This window comes from Pungitius pungitius, chromosome 4 (assembly GCF_949316345.1).
Source record: "Pungitius pungitius chromosome 4, fPunPun2.1, whole genome shotgun sequence".
NCBI classification, from domain to species: domain Eukaryota; kingdom Metazoa; phylum Chordata; class Actinopteri; order Perciformes; family Gasterosteidae; genus Pungitius; species Pungitius pungitius.
In genome coordinates, this window is record NC_084903.1 from 6,011,416 (window position 1) to 6,028,178 (window position 16,763).

Below are 16,763 nucleotides of genomic sequence, written 5' to 3' on the forward strand. Positions count from 1 at the left end.
TTTCACAATCGAAACGTCACTCAAATAGGATTGGTGCCTCTCTTGCAAAAATACAGCGAATTTTAATACTTAAATGACAGCTAAAGGAGAAAATAAAACGCAGTAGGTCACATAAGTTCTGTCGGATGTTCAAGTTGCCCAGAAGGATGAGCGGCGAGCTGTCATCTGGAAGTTGTAACTCTTCCATTCGTTGTAGAAGTAAATAACTTCTTCTCTGGAAGGATAATTTTCCGCTGTGGTCCAGTCAACTTTGCCATGATTGTGACGCCAACCTGTGCCGTGTGCTGGAAGAAAAAAAGAAGGCCAAATTATTACATCGATATGTAATGGAATGCTGTTGTAAGAACACAGGAAGAAGGCTTTTACATTACATGTCATTTAGCTGACGCTTTTATCCAAAGCGACGTACAATAAGTGCATTTCCACATAGAGATACAAACTCAGAAGAACAAGTAACAAGAAAGTACATTTTTCATTAACTAAGCAGTTTCAAAACATGTTAAAGATAAGTGGCATTATAAGTACAATTTAAGTGCTACCATTTGTTAGTGCTACGGTTTGCTAGTGTTTTAGTCAAGGTAGAGTCTAAAAAGGTGTGTCTTGAGTTTTCGACGGAAGATGGAGAGGCTCTCTGCAGTCCTGATGTCATCAGAGAGCTCGTTCCACCATCTGGGAGCCAGGACAGCAAAGAGTCGCGATCTCGTCGAGTGCTTTTCTCTCAGTGAGGGAGGAACAAGCAGCGTGGCAGATGCAGATCGGAGTGTGTGGGTTGGGATGTAGGGTTTAACCATGTCCCGGATGTAGACTGGTCCCGATCCATTCACAGCGTGGTACGTCAGTACCAATGCTTTGAACTGGATGCGGGGAGCCACTAGTAACCAATGAAGAGAACGGAGAAGCGGTGTGGTGTGGGAGTATTTCAGAAGGTTGAAGACCAGTCGAGCTGCTGCATTCTGGATGAGCTGCAGTGGTCGTATGGCGGTAGCAGGGAGACCCGCCAGCAGAGAGTTACAGTAGTCGAGGCGAGAGATGACAAGAGCCTGAATCTGTACCTGCGCCGCCTTCTGAGTGAGAAGGGGTCGTATTCTCCTGATGTTAACGGTGTTCGCCAAAGTTAACAGTCAGGTCCTGAGTGGGCGAGTTTTTTCCAGGGAAGAGAAGTAGTTCAGTCTTGTCGGGGTTGATCTTCAGGTGATGGGCGGACATCCACTGGGAGATGTCAGTCAGACATGCAGAGATCCGTGCCGCCACCTGAGTGTCCGAGTCGGGGAAGGAGAGAATTAGTTGGGTGTCTGTGTTTTACAATTATGCAGACAGAACAAAATATACATAAAGAAATGCTTTCCCACCTCGCTGGAGTTGAAAGCCACGTGTCCAATGTGCCATTCCCATTGATGGTGGCATGACTTTGCACGTGGCATCTGAAAGTATTTGAGCACCAACATGTATTATCAGAATACGATTAGGGCTGTCAACAGATTATAGACAATTAACTAGTTAATCACACATTTTGTAAAACATTTATCTTGATAACAATATTTTTTTCTCTTATATTAACTGTTTACAGTTTAGTAATTTGTTGTTTCAACTCCATAATGAGCTTGACGTGTGTATATTATTTCATTGGAATGAGGGGCATATTAATCATATCATTTAATGTTAGATTCATGCTCATTGTGAAGGAAATAAATATATAACATTGAAAAGCATTGAAGACGCACATTACATTACGTGTCATTTAGCTGACGCTTTTAAACAACAAAGTAGTTAGTTAGCTGCTGCGAGTAGTAGTGTGTAAATAAAGTGATTCAATCGGGCCAAGTTATTTAGGGCACACGGAAACGTAAACAAAGTGGCGCTAATAGCGTGAAGAGGGGTCTTTTATTCCCGTGAAGCTACCGTAGTTAGCTTTACAGGAACAAAATACGTATGCTAGTTGATGTTCTTCAAGCATAGCATAGGCTGCCCTGGGCTGTGCTAAATAGTGCACAGCAGCCACAGCCGGCAGTAAACTCAAATTAGTGTGACAAATCTGCTCTAAAGTGTAGTTATTTAAGTCAATAACCTCAGCAAATAGAGTAATCTGAACCACTTTGTTCGTTAGATCAGCCGGAGACGCGGAAAAAAAGAGATGTTTGTGACGGGACGTCCCTTAAGCAGCTAATAGCACCGAATTAGTGTTAGCATGTTTACAGTATCCCCGCTATTTAAGTGGGTAAGACTGAAGAACGCACAAGGAAAAAGTCATCACTCACCTACCAAAGCGTTTCCACTTGGTTTAGTCCGTTTGGATTTAAGCATAGGTGTGTAGCTAGCAGTTTAAAATATAAAATACGGACTTGATACGAGCTGCAGCTGTTCAACGCCGGGGCTTCAATGGCGACCTCTCGCGATAACAGCATTAACTCACGCGACACTACGAGCCGCCCTCTACTCTGCGCATGTCCGTCAACAAAGACTGCTGGGTAATTGAGTTCTTTAACGTAACAGTTCCCCGTAACATCTAGTAAAATCCCAAAACGTGTTTGCATCTCCACCCGTATGTGGCAGAATACGTGTATTTAAATTCAGATGTAAATATATTGAACTGTCCGTGTTATTTTTCTAGGTTAGATGTGTCAAACTCGCGACACGCTGGCGAACGGCTGCACCGTCCAGACCGTACCGGGCTGCAACGCCAGCTCCACACATACGGCAGCTGTGCCCAGCAGCCGTATGTGGCTGAAACGAGTGTGACACAGCTGCTCTAACGTGTACAGTTATTTAATAACCTCAGCAAGGAGAGTAAACTGAATCATTTTGTCCGTTAGATCAGCCGGACACACGTTTAAAAAAAGAAGAAAAAAAAAAAAAGTATGATTTCGTCGGGAGTCGATCTCACGACCATTGCATCGGGGGGCCAACACCTTACTCACTGAGCTATTCTTCCAGATGGATGTGAGAATTCGAAAAGTCACTGAAATAGGATTGGTCACTCTCCGCCAAAAATTGAGGTAATATTCACACTAAAAAAATTATAACTGCCTTCCTGTTTGTTTTAGAGAAAATTCCTCAGAGACTTTTTTAAGTCTCCCTTTAATACATTTGGTAAAAAATCAGCGGACTTGTCGGTCAAACAGGGTGCGGGCGGGGCTTCGTCAAAATCTTCCAGGGGGCGCAATGGAGGCAATTTTTCACTTTTGATCCAAAACTGCACATCAGGTCTGTAAAGGTCATCACGTAGAATACTCACAGAGGTTTTCAAGAGTTTTGGAGTGTGCCGAGGCTCAGAAGATGTGCTTGAACTTTCATGCGGAGATAGCGTCGTCACAGCCACAAAGTTGGTCCAAAACTCCCAATTCTCACTGTGAGCCATCGTCACAGTCTTACGTCTTATATTCCCAGATTTGAAGTTGATCAGATTAAAGGGCTAGGAAATGGACATGTAAATGTACAAACTTTGCATTGACCTAAGCCAATAGGTGGCGCTATACTTTTTCGAAAATCACTGCATGGCATTACTTAAAGGCCTACACAAGCATCATGAATATACATTTATAGCCAGAAATATCAATGTTCCTTGGAGTTATACCATTTTACATTTTGGAAAAAAATCTTCCAAAATTGTCCAAACTGCACGCAAGCTCACGCCCAGGTAGTTTTATGAAAACTCTTGATTTTAATAACTTTTGACCCCAAGGGGGTCAGGATCAACTGGCCCGATTTTGAAATCGATCGGATTTAAACTCTCGGAGGAGTTCGTTCGTTTGTAAAACCAAAATACGGTGGAAATTGCGAAAAAAAGGCCAAAATACAGTAAATCACCATAGCGCCCCCTAATGTTCGATTTTTTTTTAATTCTCAGGGGAAGTTCTACAACCCAATGTGAACATGTCCTAAAGATTTGGTGGCGACAGGCCTTTTACTTTTAAAGTTATTGGTCTTTCCTTTTTAGGCCACACCCCCGACAACTTGATTGGTCCATCAATTAAAAACTAAATGAGATATCAACAAGCTTTTGATAACTTTTGATGGCATTGAGCCAATGATCATTTTGGTGAAGATTTCGTCAAAATCGGACCAAGCGTCTGGGAGGAGTTCGCAAAAACGTGTTTTTCACAAAATTCAAAATGGCGGCCATAAAACGGTAGGCGCATTTGCATACCATGATTGACTTTTTTGTAGAGCACATCCAAGAGCACCTGTGTGCAAAATTTCAAGTCAATCCGTAAAAGTGGACAAAAATGTCCCCAGAGGCAGCACTTTAGGGGGCGCTAGAGAGCACTTTTTTTCATCGCCAAATTGCGCGACCCCAAGAATATATAAATTTTTCGCACTTCTGAAGCGCACGCAAAAATTCAAGAGTTTTTGAACATGGCAAAGGCCCCAAAAGTGCGATTGAAGTGGTGAAATAATAAGAATAATAATAATAATTAAAGCTGCAAGCAGCGATGAACGGGCCTTCGCCTATTCTCGCGCGTCGGGGTGGGGCGGCGGTCGGCCGGGCTCGCGGGTCAAAAAAGACTAAAGAGACTAAACAAATCACTCTCGGGGCTGCCATTCAAACCTGAGTCTGCGGCCTCGCGAACGGAATCCACCGACGCCGGGCTGTTGCCCCGCTGCAAAAGACCTGCGGAGTAATTGTTACGGGTCTCGGGCACGATGACCACAATAAGTATCACAGCAACACTTGTCTCGTTCTCCAGTTTGCGTCTGTATAATTGATTCAACACATATACACATCCAGTGCATTTTTCTTGTCCTGTATATCTTAGATATCATAAATGCAGTCTCATTTAAGGTTAATTCCCAGAAATATCCACCTGTAATTACCTTAGCTGTTATTACTGCCTACTATAGTTCCCATTGACCAACTACATAAGGGATATTTCCACACCATGTTGACTATGATAAACGTATACAACTCTTATTCACATATGGACATTGCACTTTAGAATGTATATTCATTAACTCAGCATGTACCAAACCATATTGTCATGTAAAAAAACCAAAACATGACCAAACATGACTAAATAAATCACTGCCCTTGCATACTGAACAAATATTGCATTCTGGATTCATTTTAAGTCACATGAGGAGTCTTGTGCATGCCAAGAATCAAACCCTGGTTTACTGCGCCAGGGGCCAACGCTCTGCAGATGACCTATATGGTCCAATACAATTTCACATTCGAAACGTCACTCAAATAGGATTGGTGCCTCTCTTGCAAAAATACAGCGAATTTTAATACTTAAATGAGAGCTAAAGGAGAAAATAAACGCAGTAGGTCACATAAGTTCTGTCGGATGTTCAAGTTGCCCAGAAGGATGAGCGGAGAGCTGTCATCTGGAAGTTGTAACTCTTCCATTCGTTGTAGAAGTAAATAACTTCTTCTCTGGAAGGATCATTTTCCGCTGTGGTCCAGTCGACTTGGGTCTTTGCCACGATTGCCCGCGGTTAAGCCCACCCGTGCCGTGTGGTGGAAGAAAAAAAGAAGGCCAAATTATTACATCCATCGACAGTCACACGATATGGAATGCTGTTGTACGAATGCGGGAAGAAGTCTTTTACAATTATGCAGACAGAACAAAATATACATAAAGAAATGCTTTCCCACCTCGCTGGAGTTGAAAGCCACGTGTCCCATGTGCCATTCCCAGTGATGTCCTCAGACTGGTGGCATGACTTTGCACGGGCCATCTGAAAATATTTGAGCACCAACGTGTATTATCAGAATACGATTATGGCTGTCAACAGATTATAGACAATTAACTAGTTAATCACACGTTTTGAAAACATTTATCTTGATTACAATATTTTTTTCTCTTATATTAACTGTTTACAGTTTAGTAATTTGTTGTTTCAACTCCATAATGAGCTTGACGTGTGTATATTATTTCTTTGGAATGAGGGGCATATTAATCATATCATTTAATGTTAGATTCATGCTCATTGTGAAGGCAATAAATATATAACATATTGAAAAGCATTGAAGACGCACAATACATTACGTGTCATTTAGCTGCGCCCGGCTGCACGCTGCGGGGAGATTATAGACAATGAAGTTAAACAACAAAGTAGTTAAGTTAGCTGCTGCGAGCACGGTTCTACTCAAAGTGTGTAAATAAAGTGATTCAATCGGGCCAAGTTATTTAGGGCACACGGAAACGTAAACAAAGTGGCGCTGATAGAGTGAAGAGGGGTCTTTTATCCCCGTGAAGCTACCGTAGTTAGCTTAGCTAAAAGACGTATGCTGGTTGTTATTGTTCAGTGCTAAATAAAAACCCTCTTGAATGTAGAACACAACTCACGTCTGGCCTCATACCATGACAGGCACATTAATGTTGACAATTAACTTCGTTAGCCTTGTGTTCACCTTTCCTGCCGGTCCGTCTCTGACCGTAGTCGGAGTTTGCAGGGGGAGGCGTTGCTGTCTGCTCCAGGGCCAAAGTACTGTCGGCTAAGTAAACTTTGGGGTTAATTCCCTTCGTCCCGGGGTTTGTGAATAAAAGTCCGCTTTACTTTCTTTGAGGATTTATTAATCTAACACTGAGTAACAAAGTTACAGTACAGACAATTCTCCGGCCGCTACATCCACTCCGTCATCACAACAACAACACAACTTCCTCATGCGCTCTCCCCCTCCGTAGCCCGTGCGTGTAGCTCTTAAAGGGGCCGCACCATTTTCTCTAGTAACATCACCATGACGTATGTTGCAGAATACGTCTATTTAAATCCAGATGTAAATATATTGAACTGTCCGTGTTATTTGTCCAGGTTAGATGTGTCGTAACTCGCAACCAGCTGCCCGGTCCGCCAGCTGAGTGCCTCAGTCTGCTGTTTCATTCTGTTCATGTGCCACGGAGCAGCTTCTGTCCTTAAACTGAAACGATTTTCACAAACCTGCTCTTAAGTGTAGTTGTTTAAGTCAAACACATCAGCAAGGAGCGTAAACTGAATCATTTTGTTCGTTAGATCAGACGACACGCGTTTAAAAAGAGGAGGAAAAAAAAATAATTTCGTCGGGAGTCGATCCCACGACCATAGGATCGGGGGGCCAACACCTTACTCACTGAGCTATTCTTTCAGATGGATTTGAGAATTCGAAAACTCACTGAAATAGGATTGGTCACTCTCCGCCAAAAATACAGGAAATATTCACACTAAAAAAATTATAACTGCCTTCCTGTTTGTTTTAGAGAAAATTCCTCAGAGACTTTTTTAAGTCTCCCTTTAATACATTTGGTAAAAAATCAGCGGACTTGTCGGTCAAACAGGATGCGGGCGGGGCTTCGTCAAAATCTTCCAGGGGGCGCAATAGAGGCAATTTTTCAATTTTGATCCAAAACTGCACATCAGGTCTGTAAAGGTCATCACGTAGGATACTCACAGAGGTTTTCAAGAGTTTTGGAGTCTGCCGAGGCGCAGAAGATGTGCTTGAACTTTCATGCGAATATGTCGTCGCCACAGCAACAAAGTTGGTCCAAAACTCCCAATTCTCACTGTGAGCCATCGTCACAGTCTTACGTCTTATATTCCCAGATTTGAAGTTGATCAGATTAAAGGGCTAGGAAATGGACATGTAAATGTAGAAACTTTGCATTGACCTAAGCCAATAGGTGGCGCTATACTTTTTCGAAAATCACTGCATGGCATTACTTAAAGGCCTACACAAGCATCATGAATATACATTTATAGCCAGAAATATCAATGTTCCTTGGAGTTATACCATTTTACATTTTGGAAAAAAATCTTCCAAAATTGTCCAAACTGCACGCACGCTCACGCCCAGGTAGTTTTATGAAAACTCTTGATTTTAATAACTTTTGACCCCAAGGGTGTCAGGAACCAGTTGCCAGATTTTGAAATGGATCGGATTTAAACTCTCGGAGGAGTTCGTTCGTTTGTAAATGCAAAAATTGAAGGAAATGGCCAAAAATACACAGAATCACTACAGCGCCCCCTAATGTTCAAATATTCTGGGAAAATTTGGGGATGTTCTAGGACTCATTGTGAACATGTCCTCAAAATTTGGTGAAAATGGGGGTTGGAAAAAAAAAAGTTATAGGCCTTTGAACTTTCAGGGCACAAACCTACAAACTTCATTGGTCCATAACTTTATTGAAAAATGAGATATCAACATTCTTTCAATAACTTTTGGTCGCATCGAGTCCACGATCATTTTGCCGAAGATTTCGTAAGAATCGGACCAAGCGTCTGGGAGGAGTTCGCAAAAACGTGTTTTTCACAAAATTCAAAATGGCGGCCATAAAACGGTAGGCGCATTTGCATACCATAATTTTTTTTGTGTACAGCACATCCAAGAGAACCTGTGTGAAAAGGTTCCAGGTCGATCGGTAAAAGTAAAAAAAAAAATTAACATTGCGGCCACTTTGGGGGGCGCTAGAGAGTTCTTTTTTTTCTCCTCTAATTGCGGGACCCCAATCATACGTCAATTTTGCGCACTTCTGATGCGCGTGCAAAAATTCAAGAGTTTTTGAACATGATGAAGTCCCCAAAAGTGCGTTCGAAGTGGCGAAATAATAATAATTAAAGCTGCAAGCAGCGATGAACGGGCCTTCGCCTATTCTCGCGCGTCGGGGTGGGGCGGCGGTCGGCCGGGCTCGCGGGTCAAAAAAGACTAAAGAGACTAAACGAATCACTCTCGGGGCTGCCATTCAAACCTGAGTCTGCGGCCTCGCGAACGGAATCCACCGACGCCGGGCTGTTGCCCCGCTGCAAAAGACCTGCGGAGTAATTGTTACGGGTCTCGGGCACGATGACCACAATAAGTATCACAGCAACACTTGTCTCGTTCTCCAGTTTGCGTCTGTATAATTGATTCAACACATATACACATCCAGTGCATTTTTCTTGTCCTGTATATCTTAGATATCATAAATGCAGTCTCATTTAAGGTTAATTCCCAGAAATATCCACCTGTAATTACCTTAGCTGTTATTACTGCCTACTATAGTTCCCATTGACCAACTACATAAGGGATATTTCCACACCATGTTGACTATGATAAACGTATACAACTCTTATTCACATATGGACATTGCACTTTAGAATGTATATTCATTAACTCAGCATGTACCAAACCATATTGTCATGTAAAAAAACCAAAACATGACCAAACATGACTAAATAAATCACTGCCCTTGCATACTGAACAAATATTGCATTCTGGATTCATTTTAAGTCACATGAGGAGTCTTGTGCATGCCAAGAATCAAACCCTGGTTTACTGCGCCAGGGGCCAACGCTCTGCAGATGACCTATATGGTCCAATACAATTTCACATTCGAAACGTCACTCAAATAGGATTGGTGCCTCTCTTGCAAAAATACAGCGAATTTTAATACTTAAATGAGAGCTAAAGGAGAAAATAAACGCAGTAGGTCACATAAGTTCTGTCGGATGTTCAAGTTGCCCAGAAGGATGAGCGGAGAGCTGTCATCTGGAAGTTGTAACTCTTCCATTCGTTGTAGAAGTAAATAACTTCTTCTCTGGAAGGATCATTTTCCGCTGTGGTCCAGTCGACTTGGGTCTTTGCCACGATTGCCCGCGGTTAAGCCCACCCGTGCCGTGTGGTGGAAGAAAAAAAGAAGGCCAAATTATTACATCCATCGACAGTCACACGATATGGAATGCTGTTGTACGAATGCGGGAAGAAGTCTTTTACAATTATGCAGACAGAACAAAATATACATAAAGAAATGCTTTCCCACCTCGCTGGAGTTGAAAGCCACGTGTCCCATGTGCCATTCCCAGTGATGTCCTCAGACTGGTGGCATGACTTTGCACGGGCCATCTGAAAATATTTGAGCACCAACGTGTATTATCAGAATACGATTATGGCTGTCAACAGATTATAGACAATTAACTAGTTAATCACACGTTTTGAAAACATTTATCTTGATTACAATATTTTTTTCTCTTATATTAACTGTTTACAGTTTAGTAATTTGTTGTTTCAACTCCATAATGAGCTTGACGTGTGTATATTATTTCTTTGGAATGAGGGGCATATTAATCATATCATTTAATGTTAGATTCATGCTCATTGTGAAGGCAATAAATATATAACATATTGAAAAGCATTGAAGACGCACAATACATTACGTGTCATTTAGCTGCGCCCGGCTGCACGCTGCGGGGAGATTATAGACAATGAAGTTAAACAACAAAGTAGTTAAGTTAGCTGCTGCGAGCACGGTTCTACTCAAAGTGTGTAAATAAAGTGATTCAATCGGGCCAAGTTATTTAGGGCACACGGAAACGTAAACAAAGTGGCGCTGATAGAGTGAAGAGGGGTCTTTTATCCCCGTGAAGCTACCGTAGTTAGCTTAGCTAAAAGACGTATGCTGGTTGTTATTGTTCAGTGCTAAATAAAAACCCTCTTGAATGTAGAACACAACTCACGTCTGGCCTCATACCATGACAGGCACATTAATGTTGACAATTAACTTCGTTAGCCTTGTGTTCACCTTTCCTGCCGGTCCGTCTCTGACCGTAGTCGGAGTTTGCAGGGGGAGGCGTTGCTGTCTGCTCCAGGGCCAAAGTACTGTCGGCTAAGTAAACTTTGGGGTTAATTCCCTTCGTCCCGGGGTTGGTGAATAAAAGTCCGCTTTACTTTCTTTGAGGATTTATTAATCTAACACTGAGTAACAAAGTTACAGTACAGACAATTCTCCGGCCGCTACATCCACTCCGTCATCACAACAACAACACAACTTCCTCATGCGCTCTCCCCCTCCGTAGCCCGTGCGTGTAGCTCTTAAAGGGGCCGCACCATTTTCTCTAGTAACATCACCATGACGTATGTTGCAGAATACGTCTATTTAAATCCAGATGTAAATATATTGAACTGTCCGTGTTATTTGTCCAGGTTAGATGTGTCGTAACTCGCAACCAGCTGCCCGGTCCGCCAGCTGAGTGCCTCAGTCTGCTGTTTCATTCTGTTCATGTGCCACGGAGCAGCTTCTGTCCTTAAACTGAAACGATTTTCACAAACCTGCTCTTAAGTGTAGTTGTTTAAGTCAAACACATCAGCAAGGAGCGTAAACTGAATCATTTTGTTCGTTAGATCAGACGACACGCGTTTAAAAAGAGGAGGAAAAAAAAATAATTTCGTCGGGAGTCGATCCCACGACCATAGCATCGGGGGGCCAACACCTTACTCACTGAGCTATTCTTTCAGATGGATTTGAGAATTCGAAAACTCACTGAAATAGGATTGGTCACTCTCCGCCAAAAATACAGGAAATATTCACACTAAAAAAATTATAACTGCCTTCCTGTTTGTTTTAGAGAAAATTCCTCAGAGACTTTTTTAAGTCTCCCTTTAATACATTTGGTAAAAAATCAGCGGACTTGTCGGTCAAACAGGATGCGGGCGGGGCTTCGTCAAAATCTTCCAGGGGGCGCAATAGAGGCAATTTTTCAATTTTGATCCAAAACTGCACATCAGGTCTGTAAAGGTCATCACGTAGGATACTCACAGAGGTTTTCAAGAGTTTTGGAGTCTGCCGAGGCGCAGAAGATGTGCTTGAACTTTCATGCGAATATGTCGTCGCCACAGCAACAAAGTTGGTCCAAAACTCCCAATTCTCACTGTGAGCCATCGTCACAGTCTTACGTCTTATATTCCCAGATTTGAAGTTGATCAGATTAAAGGGCTAGGAAATGGACATGTAAATGTAGAAACTTTGCATTGACCTAAGCCAATAGGTGGCGCTATACTTTTTCGAAAATCACTGCATGGCATTACTTAAAGGCCTACACAAGCATCATGAATATACATTTATAGCCAGAAATATCAATGTTCCTTGGAGTTATACCATTTTACATTTTGGAAAAAAATCTTCCAAAATTGTCCAAACTGCACGCACGCTCACGCCCAGGTAGTTTTATGAAAACTCTTGATTTTAATAACTTTTGACCCCAAGGGTGTCAGGAACCAGTTGCCAGATTTTGAAATGGATCGGATTTAAACTCTCGGAGGAGTTCGTTCGTTTGTAAATGCAAAAATTGAAGGAAATGGCCAAAAATACACAGAATCACTACAGCGCCCCCTAATGTTCAAATATTCTGGGAAAATTTGGGGATGTTCTAGGACTCATTGTGAACATGTCCTCAAAATTTGGTGAAAATGGGGGTTGGAAAAAAAAAAGTTATAGGCCTTTGAACTTTCAGGGCACAAACCTACAAACTTCATTGGTCCATAACTTTATTGAAAAATGAGATATCAACATTCTTTCAATAACTTTTGGTCGCATCGAGTCCACGATCATTTTGCCGAAGATTTCGTAAGAATCGGACCAAGCGTCTGGGAGGAGTTCGCAAAAACGTGTTTTTCACAAAATTCAAAATGGCGGCCATAAAACGGTAGGCGCATTTGCATACCATAATTTTTTTTGTGTACAGCACATCCAAGAGAACCTGTGTGAAAAGGTTCCAGGTCGATCGGTAAAAGTAAAAAAAAAAATTAACATTGCGGCCACTTTGGGGGGCGCTAGAGAGTTCTTTTTTTTCTCCTCTAATTGCGGGACCCCAATCATACGTCAATTTTGCGCACTTCTGATGCGCGTGCAAAAATTCAAGAGTTTTTGAACATGATGAAGTCCCCAAAAGTGCGTTCGAAGTGGCGAAATAATAATAATAATAATTCTTGCAATTTCAATAGGGCTTTCGCCCGACTTTCAGTCGGCTCAGGCCCTAATAAGAAGAATTCTTGCAATTTCAATAGGGCTTTCGCCCGACTTTCAGTCGGCTCAGGCCCTAATAATAATAATAAGAAGAATTCTTGCAATTTCAATAGGGCTTTCGCCCGACTTTCAGTCGGCTCAGGCCCTAATTAAAGCTGCAAGCAGCGATGAACGGGCCTTCGCCACTTCTCGCACGTTGGGGTGGGGCGGCGGTCGGCCGGGCTCGCAGTTAAAAAGAAGAAAAAAAACGATGGCTCTAACGGGAAGCGAACCCGGGTCAAAATATTGAAAGTCCTGTGAATAAGCAACGGAGCTACGTGCTGACTTGTGATTGCAAAATCGAAAAGTGACCTAAAAAAAAGGCGATTCACCCACATTGCGTCAGGGCAGAGGGATCAATATTTTGCAGCATTCTTCAATAAACACAATTTAAGTCACATCAGTAGTGTAATTAAATAACTTGGGACGATGTACAAAGTGCAAGACCTGGATAGTGGTTACTTTGAACAGAAATACATTACGTTAGAGCTGGCGTACTCTCACAGCATGAACTGACGCAAGACTACGAGCGCGTCTGTGGCTCCGCTATTTATATCAGTCAGTCAGCTGTGTCATTCTGTTCATGTGCCACGGAGCAGTTTCTGGCCCCAACCTGAAAATAGTTTAACACCCCTGCTCTAAGTGTACAGTTATTTAAAAACCTCAGCAAGGAGAGTTACCTGAATCATTTTGTCCGTTAGATCAGCCGGACACGCGTTTAAAAAAAGGAGGAACACGGACGGGAAATCAGAAGGTCGACCTGGGGCGTCGCGTGAACCGGGCCCCTACATGTGACGACCCTCGATCAGCCAGTTGTCACAGACCTTGTCGTACGGAAAGTCATTCGTTTATTGAAGATCACATTTTCATACAGTCAAGTCACACCCGTGAGTCTCTGTAAAACACGGGAGCTGTGGATTCAGTGTGTGGCTTCAGGCGATAACATGACCATGTTTGAAGTGCTCTGTAAGAAGTGGAGAGCGCGTAACGGTTAGCTGTTGGATCTTAAATGTTATTGTTTGATTCTTTAGCTTGATGCAATATTGAAACGTAGGATCACCTTGGATTAGTCGAGGTACAATGACGACAGCTAACCCCACCTCTTTTGCTCCATCAAGATGTGTAAACTTTTTAACCAAACCCGCTGGATGACGACGTGGCTGTCTTCCTGAAGTGAGCTTTGCTTAATGAATTAATGAATACATTTAGTAAGATCCGCTTCTCCCCCGGGGCATTATATATTGGTGAATTCAAATTGAATCAGTGGAGCCATGTACTTTCAGCTAAAAGTAATATTGCAGTCTTAAGGGAGAGGAGATTCCAGCAATGTTGTCAATGGATTGTCAATTCAGGTTGATAACAAATCCAGGTCTACAGATTCCAAAGCATCAAGCAAACCTATACAACACAGGACTTGTTGTGAATCAATGATCAAAACGTCACCAAAATAACTTTGATCGCCCCCATTCAGTCAAGGCAAGATTATATATATTATTTTATTATAAATGAGCTTATGAGCTTTTTCATATGTGGCATTACAAGCTCTTTACCCAGTTGCTTAATGAACAGCACCATGCATTGTTAGCACTCCTTGCAGAGAAGGGCTGCAATGAGCAAAAAAAAGATCAAGGTACACACTTGACACCGTGAGAGAGAATTAATCACAACAGGTGCTGGGGCAAGTTAGATAAAATAACAAGCAAAATTCAATTGTGGAAGAGCTAGAATAAATCACAACAGGTGCTGGGGCAAGTTAGATGAAATACCAAGCAAAATTCAATTGTGGAAGCGCTAGAATAAATCACAACAGGTGCTGGGGCAAGTTAGAGTTAGTGAGAGCTAAAGGAGAAAATAAACGCAGTAGGTCACATAAGTTCTGTCGGATGTTCAAGTTGCCCAGAAGGATGAGCGGCGAGCTGTCATCTGGAAGTTGTAACTCTTCCATTCGTTGTAGAAGTAAATAACTTCTTCTCTGGAAGGATCATTTTCCGCTGTGGTCCAGTCGACTTGGGTCTTTGCCACGATTGCCCGCGGTTAAGCCCACCCGTGCCGTGTGGTGGAAGAAAAAAAGAAGGCCAAATTATTACATCCATCGACAGTCACACGATATGGAATGCTGTTGTACGAATGCGGGAAGAAGTCTTTTACAATTATGCAGACAGAACAAAATATACATAAAGAAATGCTTTCCCACCTCGCTGGAGTTGAAAGCCACGTGTCCCATGTGCCATTCCCAGTGATGTCCTCAGACTGGTGGCATGACTTTGCACGGGCCATCTGAAAATATTTGAGCACCAACGTGTATTATCAGAATACGATTATGGCTGTCAACAGATTATAGACAATTGACTAGTTAATCACACGTTTTGAAAACATTTATCTTGATTACAATATTTTTTTCTCTTATATTAACTGTTTACAGTTTAGTAATTTGTTGTTTCAACTCCATAATGAGCTTGACGTGTGTATATTATTTCTGTGGAATGAGGGGCATATTAATCATATCATTTAATGTTAGATTCATGCTCATTGTGAAGGCAATAAATATATAACATATTGAAAAGCATTGAAGACGCACAATACATTACGTGTCATTTAGCTGCGCCCGGCTGCACGCTGCGGGCAGATTATAGACAATGAAGTTAAACAACAAAGTAGTTAAGTTAGCTGCTGCGAGCACGGTTCTACTCAAAGTGTGTAAATAAAGTGATTCAATCGGGCCAAGTTATTTAGGGCACACGGAAACGTAAACAAAGTGGCGTTAATAGCGTGAAGAGGTGTCTTTTGACGCTGTAAAGCTACCGTAGTTAGCTTAGCTAAAAGACGTATGCTGGGTGAGACTGGAGAACGCACAAGGAAAACGTAATCACTCACCGTCAAAGGCGTTTCCACTTCGTTGAGTACATGTGGACGTAAGCACCGGTGTGTAGTTAGCAAGCTGGCTGACTGGCTGCTCCATCCGGCAGCCGCTAGCTCCACTCGCTATCCCAGTTAGCTGTCCGTGCCGTCGAGCAGATATAACAAGCCCTTAAACAAAACGTACCTCACTGGCTGCACACATCCAAGAGGGAATGAGAACACTTTGCTTACATCCACATAGTAGTAATAGTTCCTGAAGTATAGGTGTGTAGTTAGCAGTTTAAAATACGGAGCGGTGATACTTTGCCTGTTCAACACAAAACCGGAACATGCGCAGACTACGTGCGCGGCTGTGCGCACGTAGTCTGCGCATGTCCGTCAACCAAGAATAGGGAATTCTGGGTGATGAAGTTCTTTAACTTAAAATTTCCCCGTAACATCTATTTACATCACCAAACGTGTTTGCATCTCCACCCGTATGTTGCAGAATACGTGTATTTAAATCCAGATGTAAATATATTGAACTGTCCGTGTTATTTGTCTAGGTTAGATATGTCAAACCCGCGACACGCTGCCAAACGGCTGCGCCGTGAGCCAGCTGTCCTGCATCAGCCTTACCTTCTTCTGTCAGCTGTATGCGCGGCCACGGAGCAGTTTCTGGCCTTAAACTGAAACGAGTTTGACATACCTGCTCTTAAGTGTACAAAGTCCATAACCTCAGCAAGGAGAGTAAACTGAATCATTTTGTTCGTTAGATCAGAAGACACGCGTTTAAAAAGAGGAGGAAAAAAAAAAAAATTGATTTCGCCGGGACACGATCTCACGACCATAGGATCGGGGGGCGGTTTCTTACCAGGAGAGCTAAACCTTCTGATGGGTTTGAGAATTCGAAAACTCACTGAAATAGGATCGGTCACTCTCCGCCAAAAATACAGGAAATATTCACACTAAAAAAATTATAACTGCCTTCCTGTTTGTTTTAGAGAAAATTCCTCAGAGACTTTTTTAAGTCTCCCTTTAATACATTTGGTAAAAAATCAGCGGACTTGTCGGTCAAACAGGGTGCGGGCGGGGCTTCGTCAAAATCTTCCAGGGGGCGCAATGGAGGCAATTTTTCACTTTTGATCCAAAAATGCACATCAGGTCTGTAAAGGTCATCACGTAGGATACTCA

The 16,763-nt window shown here is 42.4% G+C and overlaps 1 pseudogene; it reads right to left on the bottom strand.

Moving 5' to 3' along the window:
* Positions 1-309: 309 nt before the first annotated feature.
* On the bottom strand, positions 310-16,550 carry LOC134127346 (uncharacterized; annotated as a pseudogene).
* Between the last annotated feature and the right edge of the window lie 213 nt (positions 16,551-16,763).